This window comes from Triticum urartu, chromosome 3A (assembly GCF_056163025.1).
Source record: "Triticum urartu cultivar PI428250 chromosome 3A, HENAU_Tu73, whole genome shotgun sequence".
NCBI classification, from domain to species: domain Eukaryota; kingdom Viridiplantae; phylum Streptophyta; class Magnoliopsida; order Poales; family Poaceae; genus Triticum; species Triticum urartu.
The window spans coordinates 102,694,123-102,708,545 of NC_141875.1; positions in this window are offsets into that span (position 1 = coordinate 102,694,123).

Consider the following 14,423-nt stretch of genomic DNA (forward strand, 5'->3'; position numbering starts at 1 on the left):
GTCCATGGCTCACGCTCATGTATTGCGTGAAGATTGAAAAGGTTTGAGAACATTAAAAGTATGAAACAAGTGCTTCGCTTGTCATCGGGGTTGTGCATGATTTAAATATTTTGTGTGGTGAAGATAGAGCATAGCCAGACTATATGATTTTGTAGGGATAGCTTTCTTTGGCCATGTTATTTTGAGAAGACATAATTGCTTAGTTAGTATGCTTGAAGTATTATCATTTTATGTCAATATGAACTTTTGTCTTGAATCTTATGGATCTGCATATTCATGCCACAAGTAAGAAGAATTACATTGAAAGTATGCCAACTAGCATTCCTCATCAAAAATTATCTTTTTATCATTTACCTACTCGAGGACGAGCAGGAAATAAGCTTGGGGATGCTTGATACGTCTCCAGCGTATCTATAATTTTTGATTGCTCCATGCTATATTATCTACTGTTTTGGGCAATATTGGGCTTTATTATCCACTTTTATATTATTTTTGGGACTAACCTATTAACCGGAGGCCCTGCCCAGATTTGCTGTTTTATGCCTATTTCAGTGTTTTGAAGAAAAGGAATATCAGACGGAGTCGAAACGGAACGAAATCAACTGGAGAAGTTATTTTTGGAAGGAAACACACCTGATGGACTTGGACCCCACGTCAAGGAAGGAACGAGGTGCTCACGAGGGTGGGGGCGCCCCCCCTAGGGCGTGCCCCCTATCTTATGGGGCCCTCCTGGCTCCCCTGACATACCTCCTGCACCCATATATACCTACATCACCTAAAGCTTCCAGAACACAACATAGATCGGGAGTTCCGCCGCCAGAAGCCTCCGTAGCCACCAACAACCAATCGGGACCCTGTTCCGGCACCCTACCGGAGGGGGGAACCCTCACCGGTGGCCATCTTCATCATCCCGGTGCTCTCCATGACGAGGAGGGAGTAGTTCTCCCTCGGGGCTAAGGGTATGTACCAGTAGCTGTGTGTTTGATCTCTCTCTCTCTCTCGTGTTCTTGAGATGATACGATCTTGATGTATTGCGAGCTTTGCTACTATAATTGGATCTTATGTTTCTCCTCCCCCTCTTCTCTCTTGTAATGAATTGAGTTTCCCCTTCGAAGTAATCTTATCGGATTGAGTCTTTAAAGATTTGAGAACACTTGATGTATGTCTTGTCGTGGATATCTGTGGTGACAATGGGATACCGCGTGCCACTTGATGTATGTTAAGGTGACCAACTTGCGGGTTCATGAGCCTATGCATAGGGGTTGGCACACGTTTTCATCATGATTCTCCGGTAGAACTTTGGGGCACTCTTTGAGGATCTATGTGTTAGTTGAATAGATGAATCTGAGATTGTGTGATGCATATCGTATAATCATACCCACGGATACTTCAGGTGACATTGGAGTATCTAGGTGACATTATGGTTTTGGTTGATTTGTATCTTAAGGTGTTATTCTAGTACGAACTCTAGGGCTGTTTGTGACAATTATAGGAATAGCCCAACGGATTGATTGGAAAGAATAACTTTGAGGTGGTTTCGTACCCTACCATAATCTCTTTGTTTGTTCTCTGCTATTAGTGACTTTGGAGTGACTCTTTGTTGCATGTTGAGGGATAGTTTTATGATCCAATTATGTTAGTATTGTTGAGGTAACTTACACTAGCGAAAGTATGAACCCTAGGCCTTGTTTCAACACATTGCAATACTGTTTACGCTCACTTTTATCACTTGCTACCTTGCTGTTTTTATTATTTCAGATTACAAAAACTATTAGCTACTATCCATATACCACTTGTATCACCATCTCTTCGCCGAACTAGTGCACCTATACAATTTACCATTGTATTGGGTGTTTTGGGGACACAAGAGACTCTTTGTTATCTGGTTGCAGGGTTGCTTGAGAGAGACCATCTTCATCCTACGCCTCCTACGGATTGATAAACCTTAGGTCATCCACTTGAGGGAAATTTGCTACTGTCCTACAAACCTCTGCACTTGGAGGCCCAACAACGTCTACAAGAAGAAGGTTGTGTAGTAGACATCAAGCCACAATATCACCAGCTTCACGCATCTCTTCCTTCTTTGCCCTCATGGCAGAGCGGGTGTCTTTGGCCGCCATCGTGGCCTTTTCGAGGTCCGTTGCCTTCGCTCGGTTCTCTTCTTCAAGGAACTGGCAACGGTCGGCAGTGTCTCTTAACTTTACAGCCATCTTGGCCATTTTATCTTTGCTCACGCAATGTGCAGCCTTTTCGGCTCTTAACTCTTCGGCCGCCTTTAAAGCGGCCGCATTACTAATTCTTGCTTGTTCCTTGGCTCGGGCAAGTTCTGTCCGAAGGGTCTCCACGGTGGCAGCTCCATCTGCAGTCACAACATGTTAAAGATACTGGCGTTACGCTGCTCTTCCTATGTGACATTCACCAGAAAATATCACTTACCATGTGCCTCGTCAAGCCGCTTGTTAACAAGCTCGATGTTGGCATCTGCCGCATCCAGTTGCCGCTTTAGTTCGGCAAACTCATTAGTCCGGCCAGCCACCATAGCTCCCATCACCTGCACATAAAGCGGTATGGTTATTACCTAGTACTACGATCCTCTGTTCACCGCCGTTCTCGACGACAACCAGAGTCTCAGGGGCTACTATCTACACAGGGCACACCTAAAAATGTGCGGTACTATCAAAAAGGATATCATTTCACGTACCTCAAAGCCCGTTAGTAGACTCGCAAAGGCTTCATGCAATCCGCTTTCGGCGGACAAAATTCTTTCCATCACTGTACCCATCAACGTACGGTGTTCTTCTGAGATGGCCACTCGCTCCAACAGCTCCCTCAGTACGTCCGACCGCATACCAGACGGTGTCGGACTCTTTTGTTTGCTCTCTTCAAGAGCCGGACGCTGGGGACTTCGGGTGACTATAGGATTATCTTCTGGCCTCACCGGATCCGGAGAGGCCCTCCGTGATGACACTTCAAGGTCGCCCGCTTCTTGAGCGGGGGAGTCCGGGGGAGGCGTTTCGCTCTCCATCATCTCCGGAAGAAGATCCCCCGAAGACGAGCTCTGCTGAGAAGGGCTAAGATCCGAACTGCAAGATAAATGCTTCGGTTATTTTCCTCAAAGGTAAGGTAGTATATCTCCACTATTAAAGTACTTTTTGATGACTTATAGCTCGTTGGAGGGCTGATCCTCGCGCGGACTTTGTGCGGCAAGAGCACCCTCCAAGGCAGGGCCCTCTGGTGTAGATTTCTTCTCCCGTTTGGAAGCCTTGGTTTCTAGATCTTCAGAGGCAGTCCTCTTCCTTCCCCGAAGAGAGAGAAGGTCGGACTCTTCCCCTTGGTTATCCTCCTTCACGGAGGCGCTCATTCCCTCGGTTGGAATTGGTAGCGATGGGGCCCCGCTTTCGACCTCATTATTCCCCCCTTTATCTTCCTTTGAGGGCTCCGGGCAAGGTGCTAGCTCGAGCATCTTTTCCAGTATCGGATTCTCCAAACCCTCAGGAAGGGGGGCCGAACACCGAATCATCTTCGCCCTTGTTAGCCAGTCCTGGTCAAAGAGCGATTTCTCAGAATGTCATCATGATAAATGAAAGACGGTGTGTTCGGTTAGAGGATTACTTACTTGGTCGGCAGTACGGTTGCTGCTCAGGCCCACGTCCTCATTAGTATCCGGACACTCTATTTGGGGTCCGAAGAATGATTTGTACATCTCCTCGTGCGTCAAGCCGAGGAAATTCTGAATAGTGGGCGGCCCTTCTGGGTTGAACTCCCACATGCGGAGGGGGCGGCGTTTGCAAGGCTGGACTCGACGAACCAGCATGACTTGCACCACCGTAACCAGACTAAAATCTCCTTCGAAGAGATCTTGAATGCGGCTCTGCAGTATAGGCACATCCTTGGCTGGACCCCAGCTCAGCCCTCTGCTAGTCCATGACATCAGTTGTGGTGGAGGGCCCGAGCGGAAAGCAGGGGCAGCCACCCACTTGGCACTTCTGGGAGCTGTGATGTAAAACCACTCTCGTTGCCATAATCCGGACACCTCTGGAAAGGAACCCTTTGGCCATGAAGCTCCAGCGATCTTGCTTATTAATGCGCCTCCGCACGCTGTGTGCTGCCCCTCGACCATCTTCGGCTTCACGTCGAAGGTCTTGAGCCACAGGCCGAAGTGAGGGGTAATGCGGAGGAAGGCCTCACATACGACAATAAATGCCGAGATGTGGAGAAAGGAGTCCAGGGCTAGATCGTGGAAATCTAGCCCATAATAGAACATCAAACCCCTAACGAAGGGATCCAGAGTGAGGCCTAGACCTCGGAGGAAGTGGGAGACGAACACGACGCTCTCGTCGGGTTCGGGAGTAGGGATGACCTGCCCTCGGGTGGGCAGCCTATACGAAATTTTGGCGGTCAGGTATCTGGCCTCCCACAACTTCCTGATATCCTCTTCCGTAACGGAGGAGGGCATCCACTGGCCTTGAAGGCTAGATCCGGACATGATTGAAGGTCCGAAGCACCTGACCTGGGCTTTGGGTGTTAGAACTCGAGGCAGGGGGAAGATTCGATTGAGCACGGGAGGGAAAAAAGTAAAAGCCTTGTCCCTTTATAAAGAGGGTGAATATCAAGCATCCTCTCCGTAGCCGTTTGGGACTTTCCTATAATCTAGGAGTCCTAGACACGGTTGGGTTACCCACGACCGTATTGATGAGAATCCCGTTATTAGGGGAACACGATCTCTGCTTTGACAAGACGTGTCAAGAAACCGCCTCGCGTTATGTGTGGAGCTAGTTAAAGAAAAATGGTTCGAGTAATCACCGAGCCATGTCATGATGTCATGTTACCAAAACGTGTCAGCAGATTAAGATTTGTGGAAATATTATTCTCTCTACGGAGGTATGTGGAACTTATTTTGCAGGGTCGGACACTATCCTTGTATTCAAACTCTTCTGTGATATGTTTGGAGGAGGAACCCGCCTTGCAATGCCGAAGACAACACTGCGTGCCGGACTCATCGTCATTGAAGCCTGGTTCAAGGGCTACTGAGGGAGTCTGGGATTAGGGGTCTCCGGACAGCCGAATTATATCCTTTGGCCGGACTGTTGGACTATGAAGATACAAGATTGAAGACTTCGTCTCGTGTCCGGATGGGACTCTACTTGGCGTGGAAGGCAAGCTAGGCAATACGGATATGTATATCTCCTCCTTTGTAACCGACCTTGTGTAACCTTAACGCTCTCCGGTGTCTATATAAACCGGAGGGTTTTAGTCCGTAGGACACAATAACATACAATCATACCATAGGCTAGCTTCTAGGGTTTAGCCTCTTCGATCTCGTGGTAGATCTACTCTTGTACTATCCATATCATCAATATTAATCAAGAAGGACGTAGGGTTTTACCTCCATTAAGAGGGCCCGAACCTGGGTAAAACATCGTGTTCCCTGCCTCCTGTTACCATCCGCCTTAGACGCACAGTTCGGGACCCCCTCCCCGAGATCCGCCGGTTTTGACACCGACAATGGCCAATTATTCCATTGGGTTGTTTCCAACCCATGTTATCTTTCGGCCCTCTCAGGACCCATTTATTCTTGGGCTCATTCCAGCATTCGGTTACTTACGGCCCGTTATTGGCCTTTTCTGCTTGTGGGCCAAATCCAGCCCACGGTTACAAGCGGCCCGTTAATCCGTTGGGCCGTTTTCATAGTGTCATCAAATACGGCTGGGTAACAACGGCCCGTTATTGTCGGCCCATGAACGAAGAATTCCAAATCTAGCCCGTTTACGGCCCATAATGCGGTTTGTTATTGGCCCATGTTGGCCTATCGATCATACAGCACGTAGAATGCCCATTGATGCTACGGCCCGTAGAAGGCCCATTGTTTCTACGGCCCGTAAAAGGCCCATAGTTTTTACGGCCCTTAGAAGGCCCATTGTTTCTACGGCCCGTAGGAGGGCCATGGTAACTACAGTAAATATGTAGCCCATGGCTATTGTGGCCTAGTTTTAAAAAATAGGTTATTGCGGCCACTAGCAAACCGCGAAAAAAGAACTTCACTGACTACAAGCAAACAAATAAACAAGACAATAAGGAAATAAATAAGCAAACAACTTACGCTAGGCTATCATGGCTGTTACACATATTACATCCACTAGGCATCAAAGTTTGCCAACAGTGCAAATATAGGAAACAAAGCAGCATATCATATACAATGGTTGTCAAAGTTGGCGACCAGTGCAAATAAACGCCGCAGCAAAACAAGTCCAAAACTGAAACCACATCAGAAGAGCTCAACAAACAATATCCTGGGTACCCATAATGCTGGCAAGATGCTTAGCAAGCTTATTAACTTTCTCTTGTTTGGCGCTTAAATCCTCCAGCACTTGCTATTGCACCAGAAAGTATGCATCTGAATTCTGCATGGACTTCCTCGGTCCTTTAGCTTCCTGTCGCATAACATCTGATCGATGTCTTTCAATGAAGTTTAGACTCAAGAAGCTGAACTAATTCAGGCAGCGAGTTTGAAGAGCTGGTGCCAGCAGTAGTAGCCATAAACTCGAACACTGGATCAAGATAGGACTTTGGGGTTGTCTCAGTGTCTTCAATATAGTTTTTATCAGCTTTCATGGAGACCAACAGGGATGTCTCACTATCTTGAACCTTATCTGCATTATTTCCTTTACCATTGCATAATGGGGTACTCTTCTCCAATATTTTATCCATGTTCTAAAAAAACAAACAAACACATCATAGGTTTACAATGTAGTATATGAAACTCATTTTTGTAAACCAGTTCAGTAGTAAGGTGGACATGATAACAGCATGAAACAAACATATATCTATGTAGTATGGTCACTGTATGGTCTATATCATTCTAGTTTATGTTGCCAAATCAAGATAGATACAGTTCGAATCATGTCTATTTAAGACAAAGCAGCATAGTCAGAATATATATGTGGGAAACTACACAGCAATAACAACACTTGTAATGTGCATGGCATGAGAACATAACTGTTTATTCAATTGAAACTGAAATCAACATAGAGCAAGTTACAACAGCAAACACGTTAAAGAAACATGTTCAAAACATACCTGTTGCCCCATTGGAGTTTCAATTGCATCCTTAAAATTTGGAATTAGTTGGTATGAGTAAATACAGTGATGCAAGAGCAAAGTAGTATGAACCATGGCTACGGAACCTGACCTAAGAACAATTCTTCTTCTGCTTTAAGCGTTGACTTGGGGTTCGGAGTGGTGGTCCTCGTGCTTTGGGCACTGCAGTTGCCTTACTAACTGCTCGTGTCGGGTGCTCTGTGGTGGAGACGGTGCTATGTCAACTGGAACTGGGTTACTATGTGCTGGGGTTGGGGTTAGAAGGGGTGTAGCTGGTTCTCTGTCCAACTAGGTAGGGGTGCAATCTGCGTGAGTCTTGGTTATGTGTGGTGGGGTTGGTTCTTGGGAAAGTAAAACTGTGGTTCTATCTACATCGACAGGTAGCATGATCTTTTCTGGAGACTGTGTTTTTACTCCCACAGATACTGCCATCACCCCCTCCAATTGAAATGGCTGATAAACAAGAAAAGTAACTGAATGTACAGACATTGTAAGATAGACAGGCGTAATGGATAGTAGGGAAGAAAACAGGACATAAAGTAATTCACATTTATGTTGTCTGAACAAATAGAATAGCAGGACATAATTTCACATATATGATGGCTAATTAAACAGGATAGCATGACACAGTTTCACATGTATGATGGCTAACTAAACATGATAGAATGATATACTTCAAAATATGATGACTATGTAAACAGGATGACAAGATATAACTATACGATGTGGCTATTAAATTGGTTGGCATGCCATAAATCACAAACATGCCGTCGACGGAAACATGATGGCATGATATAATTTACGGATAGAATGACATAATTCAAAATACGATGACTATGAAAACATGATGAGATGATATAACTATATTATGTCTTTAGAAAATGGGTTGGCATGCCATAATTCAGATACATGTTATCTATGTAAACATCTTGGCATGGTATAATTCAAATATATAATTTATATACTAAGCAAGTGAGCAGAGGGCAATCGCATATATGGTGTGTCAACTAAGGAGATGGCATTCAATATTGTGTATATGATGTAAAAACTAAGCATTGCAATACAACATATGCATGATATGAGTAATATAACCCTGCCAAGTTTGAGCATACACCTCAGGGGGATAATAAGACTGGTCATCTGCCTCTGAATCCTCCTCTGAAGAGCTATCTGTAACCAGCAAGATATCTGCTTCAGCAGGTAGCATTGTCTGCTCTGAAGACCTTGTTTTCACTCCAGATTGCTCCATCACCAATTCAAGTGGCTGATGCACAGGAAGAGCAGTTGAATATACAAACATTGCCGACAAATGCAATGAGAAATACAAAAAAAGGACGGCATGATATAATTCACATATATGACACTTGGCTAAACAGCATGGCATTGCATAATTCACATATATAATGCCTTGCAACAAGATAGCATTGCATAATTCACATATATAATGTCTTGCAACAAGATAGCATCACATAATTCACATATATGGTAATTAGACACTAAACAAGTGGCATTCACACAAAGCATGCCAAAACTAAGCAAATGGCATAGCAATGCAAGATACCATACGCACGATATGAGCAACATAACCGTACCAAGTTAGAGTGTGCACCTCGGGGGGGGGATAGGACTGGTCATCTGTCTCTGAATCCTCCTCTGAGGAGCTATCCATAACCAGCAAGACATGCACTTCGTCAGATAGCATTGTCTTCTTTGAAGACCTTGTTTCCACTTCAGATTTTTTTCATGACTGTGCCGAATGGCTGATGCACAGGAAGAGTAATTGAATGTACTAAAATTGTTGACAAATTTAACATGTAATAAAAAATAATGGCATGATATAATTCACATATAAGATGACTAGCTAACGAGGGTGGCATTAAAAAATTCACATATATGATGCCTAGCTAAACCAGATGTCATTGCATGATTCATATATACGATAAAGAAACTAAACAGATGGCATTGACACAAAGCATGTTTAAACTAAGCAGATGACATATTTTATGTATACAGTAAGCAATGCAAGGCACCATATGCATGATATTACCAACATCAGCATGCCAAGTTAGAGCGAAGACCTCAGGGGGTAAATAGGAGTGGTCTTCTCCTTCTGAATCCCCCACATAATAGTTATCTTCCTCTTAATTACGATCCGAAATTGGTGGAGGGGGCGCTGCCTTTGCGCCCACCATGGAGTGACGTCTGCATGAAATTTTATTGCCACGCAAGGCTTGTCTCTTTTTCTCTACATGTTTAGTTCCATTTTGTACAATAACTGACATGCATAGGAATAAAACATAGTGAGATTATGTAAGGAGTGCATGCACAAATCCAGAGTGATGGCAGCAAACTATGGATAGACCCAAAACCAATGATAGCACGCAGATAATAGCTTTAGTTAAAAAATACAGATAATGGCTCCTTTAATGTTTGTTTGCACCCAACATGAAACTCATAGTAGACACCCGAGATTAACCAGATAGTAGACATATAGTACTGATTGCTGCCCCAATATGTACCCCACAACCATTGAAAAACTCAAGTTTCAGCATTAGTTTGCACCTGACTCGGAGTCTAATAGGTGGACACAACGATAAAGTAGCATGTCACCATATTAAGCTATGCATAACATAAGCAGACACGAAAGAGTGTGACCTCTCTTGCGGACCCGTGTAGTCCTCAAGGCCATCTGCTTAGTTGATGATGGTAATGCAGTTGTCGTGGCTGCCAGCGGTGGGGAAGAAGATCTGAGGCGGCGAAAGACAGTCTGGAGAGTGGATCCCTGCTGTGGTGAACCCTTCCGTCGTTGGAGCAGCTGAGCTGGGGTGGAACACAGCGCAACGGGAGCAGAACAAACCACACAAGGTTTGATTCACAAGAAGTGGAAATTAAAAATGATGGCATAGTATAATTCAAATTTAAGATGGTTGGCTAACCAGGGTGGCATTGCAAAATTCACATATATGATGCCTGGCTAGACAAGATGGCATTGCATGATTCACATATACGATAAAGAAACTAAACATATGGCATTGACACAAAGCATGTCTAAACTAAGCAGATGGCATCTTTAATGTATACAGTAAGCAATGCAAGGCACCATATGCATGATATTACCAACATCAGCATGCCAAGTTAGAGCGAAGACCTCATGGGGTAAATAGGAGTGGTCTTCTCCTTCTGAATCCCCCTCAGAACAGTTATCTTCCTCTTGATTACGATCCGAAATGGGTGGAGGGGGTTGCCTTTGCGCCCACCATGGAACAACGTCTGCATGAAATTTTATTGCCATGCAAGGCTCGTCTCTTTTTCTCTACATGATCAGTTCCATTGTGTACAATAACTGGCATGCATAGGAATAAAACATAGTGAGATTATGTAAGGAGTGCATGCACAAATCCAGAGTGATGGTAGAAAACTATGGATAGACCCAAAACCAATGATAGCAGGCAGATAATAGCTTTAGTTAAAAAATACAGATAATGGCTCCTTTAATGTTTGTTTGCACCCAACATGAAACTCATAGTAGACATTGGAGATTAACCAGATAGTAGACAGATAGTACTGATTGCTGCCCCAATATGTACCCCACAACCATTTAAAAACTCAAGTTTCAGCATTAGTTTGGACCTGACTCGGAGTCTAATAGGTGAACACGATGATAATGTAGCATGTCATCATATTAAGCGACGCATAACATAAGCAGACACGGAAGAGTGCGACCTCTCTTGCGGACCCGTGTAGTCCTCAAGGTCATATGCTCAGTTGATGATGGTAATGCAGTTGCCGTGGCTGCCGGCAGCGGGGAAGAAGATCTGAGGCGGCGAAAGACAGTCTAGAGAGCGGATCCCTGTTGTGGTGAACCCTTCCATCGTTGGAGCAGCTGAGCTGGGGTGGAACATAGCGCCGCAGGAGCAGGACAAACCACACAAGGTTTTCTTTGACACATATATGTAACAAAAGTAATTGAGTAAGGGCTTGTTTGAATTTGAGGATTCTAACAATGCAGGCATAGGAAATAGATAGGAATATGATAGGAATGCACGTGCAAAATAGAGAATTTAAAAACACAGGATTTCTGCCAATCTGGGTGTTTGATTCACAACAATTGGAAGATCACAGGATGCAAAAAAGCATGGTGAGATTAAGTCAAACCACAAGAAAATTTACGGTTATAATGCTATTATGCTACTACCTCTTAGTCTTGTGCTTCATGAATAGGAATTTGAAAAGGAGGACAAGTGTAAATTAAAATTCCTATGGTTTTTCTTTCAAGGAGACACTAAAGGAACAAATCCTACAGTTTTCCTTTGCTCCATTCCTTTGAACCAAATTCCTGAATAGTAGTACCATAGGAAACTTTCCAATTCCTATGTTTTTCCTTCACTTTTCCTTTCAAGCACTGGCGATTCTAGTAGGCAGGCTTGAGCTAGGAAAAGCCTACACTCAAAAAATGTTTTTGTGCTACTTCTATTACTTTGGACTCAGGCCACTAGCCTACAAGCTCAACTCCCAGGCCCATCGACAAATGCACAGCTCAAACGCACAGAGATAAATAATGATGGCATTCAAGAGAGTCCATCACGGATAGCTAAGTTGCTTGGTACCTCATTGCTTGTCATATAGTAGGATAAAATAATCGTATTTCACGTTACTACGTGTGCTCAATGGACAATATATATAACATGTAGAGTAAAAAAGAGATGCAACAAGTGTACAACCTCTTTGGCGAAGCCATGTCGATCTCGGCGTGATTGGGTTGGTCGGTGAGGATGCTCCAGCTGACTTGGCTGTCGGAGGAGGGGAAGAAGATCTTACGCGTCTGGACATGGAGCCCAGGGTACTACTCTGCTGTGATGGAGGGTTTCGTCATTGGAGCAGCTCCGGTGAGTTGTATGGCGCCGAGGCTGAAGCACGACAAGAGAGACAACGTTAACCTGACTGGAATTCTAATAGCATCTCCAATAGATGACGTAAAATACATAACCACAAAGTGCTAGATGTAAAATACGTCAGCCGCTCATCTCGGAACTTAACTGTCGAAAATGAATTTAACTGTCGAAACTGAACTTAACTGTCGAAACTGAACGCACCAGTAGCAGAAAAGCAGTAGCAACAGTAGCAGCGCATGTGAGAGCCGGGGCACCTAGTCGTGTAGCAGCATCATGTGAGGCTACTCTGAACCGCCAGCCACCACCGGCCAAATAGCCGCCCCCCGCCGCCCGCGGTCGCCGGTCCGCCGCCACGCCCGCCCTGAAACCACTCCCCACCGCTGGTCCGCCACCGCCCCGGCCATCCCTCGAGGCCCCCATGCCGAGCTTTTTCTCCAGCGATCCCCACACCACCGCCCCACCACCGCCGGCGACCACCGCCCCCACCCTGAATGCTAAGATAGATAGTGGGTTACCTATCGAGTGAACCCCCCCCCTCCCCACTGCGGCTGGTTCTTCCTTAACTCCGGCAAGCCCCCCCCCCCTGAAAATCGTCTGACCCAAAAGTCGATTCAATCAACTGAAGTGTAGCTAAATCGGAGCAGCATCACAAGCAATAGCAAGAGTGAGAGCAGCAGCAAGAGCAAGAGCAATAGCAAGAGCAGACCAAGTAGGGGACTGAGAGCAAGAGCTAAAGCAGCAGCAGCTCCTACTGATGTGGACGTCGCCGTCGAGGGAGCGACGCCGCCATGGATGGAGCCGCGCTGTGTCGGCTCGGTATCGAGCGCCGGCAGCACCGTGAGATCGAAGCAAGAAGAAAATGCGGTGATTAGTGTACAACCTCTTTGGTGGTGCCGATTAGGCCTTAGCTTCATCCGAGGAAACGGTGATGATGATGCTCTTCCGGTGGTGTAGGTGAAGACGGCGGTGTGGGAATGGAGGTGGTGCGAAAGACGAGGGTAACATCGGGGCAACTCCTTGGAGGTGGAGGACGGGGTGGATGAATCGGTGGGACGACGAGATCGACGACAAATCCCCATCTGGTACGGTGGATGAGGGACGTCGAGGTGTTGCTGTGGACGACGTCGTCAGGGAAGAGGCTCCGGCTGGGTGGCGAGCGGAGGAGGGTTTGGGGCTTCGCGGGTTTTCCCGGCCTCGGTGTACGAATGGGTGGGAGGATGGGATGGGAGTGGGGAACCATGGCTTAGGGACGCGCTTGTCTGAAATGTGGGGTAAGTTACGAAAGTACCCCCACCGATTTGAGCTAGGCGGTTCTTTCGGTTCAGGGGTATCACGGGCATTTCGCCTGTCGAGATTTCACAGGAGGTGGGAGTTTTCGCGTGCATTGTAATTTTGGAATAGCAAGGCGCAGGTTGAGATGGAGGGAGTTGTCGGAGCACAACGAGACAAAGATATATCTTAAATATTTCAGGGTAACAAGGCGCGGGTTGAAGAGGCGGGAGTTTCGCAGCACGATAGACAGCGACGCTAGCTTGAAATTTCGGCATAACAAGGCGTGGCTTGAAATTTCGGGAGAACAAGCTTAACATGTACCCAAAAAAAGACAATTCGCACCTCATCACTAGAGAGAGCCATGTCCCGTTTTACTATATTACTAGAAATGCATTCAAATACAACAAAAAAACTAAAAAAAATCGGGACAACAAACATAACGTGTATAGTACCAAAACAATTTGCACTTCCCTCAACAATAAAAAAAGAATGTGTGTTGTCTAGCATATGGACTGAATTTGAGTACATTTTCCCTGTTTGAATGGGATTGTACTCGGGTTAGTTATACAACTATCTAAATATTATCTTCACAACACATGACATGAATATAGGAGAAGTAAATTCCTATATAAATACGAACTACATGTACATACGATCTCAAATTCAAATATATGTATCCATTTTATGTTGAATTCAAATCATAGTACACATATGCTCTAGCTAGATGTCCGGAATCTAAACCATGTATGATATACTACGTACAATGTGTTTAACAAGCACAACACACACAAACACCATTTAGACTAGTAAGGTACACGTGCATTGCATGCATGAGATTTGGCAACCAAATCATGAATAAATACCATATTATAGCATGTAAGCTTTGAGTTATATATGCATGATGTAGATGTTCGTTTAATTCTTATAATTCATTTCATTCAAAATCATCTAGTTTTTATAAGAAAGCTAATCTATTTTAAGATTCATGGAATTGTGCGTTGTAAGGCATAAAGTAAAAACAAATAATGGCAAATCATGTAGAAAAACATTTGGGCAATTCTAATACGGAAGATTCTAGAACAAAGAAGTGCTTGTGTTTTGAGGTTTGTGCATTATGCTTAAGTTCAACCATGGAGTCTTCTAGATTGTACATGTGGAAAA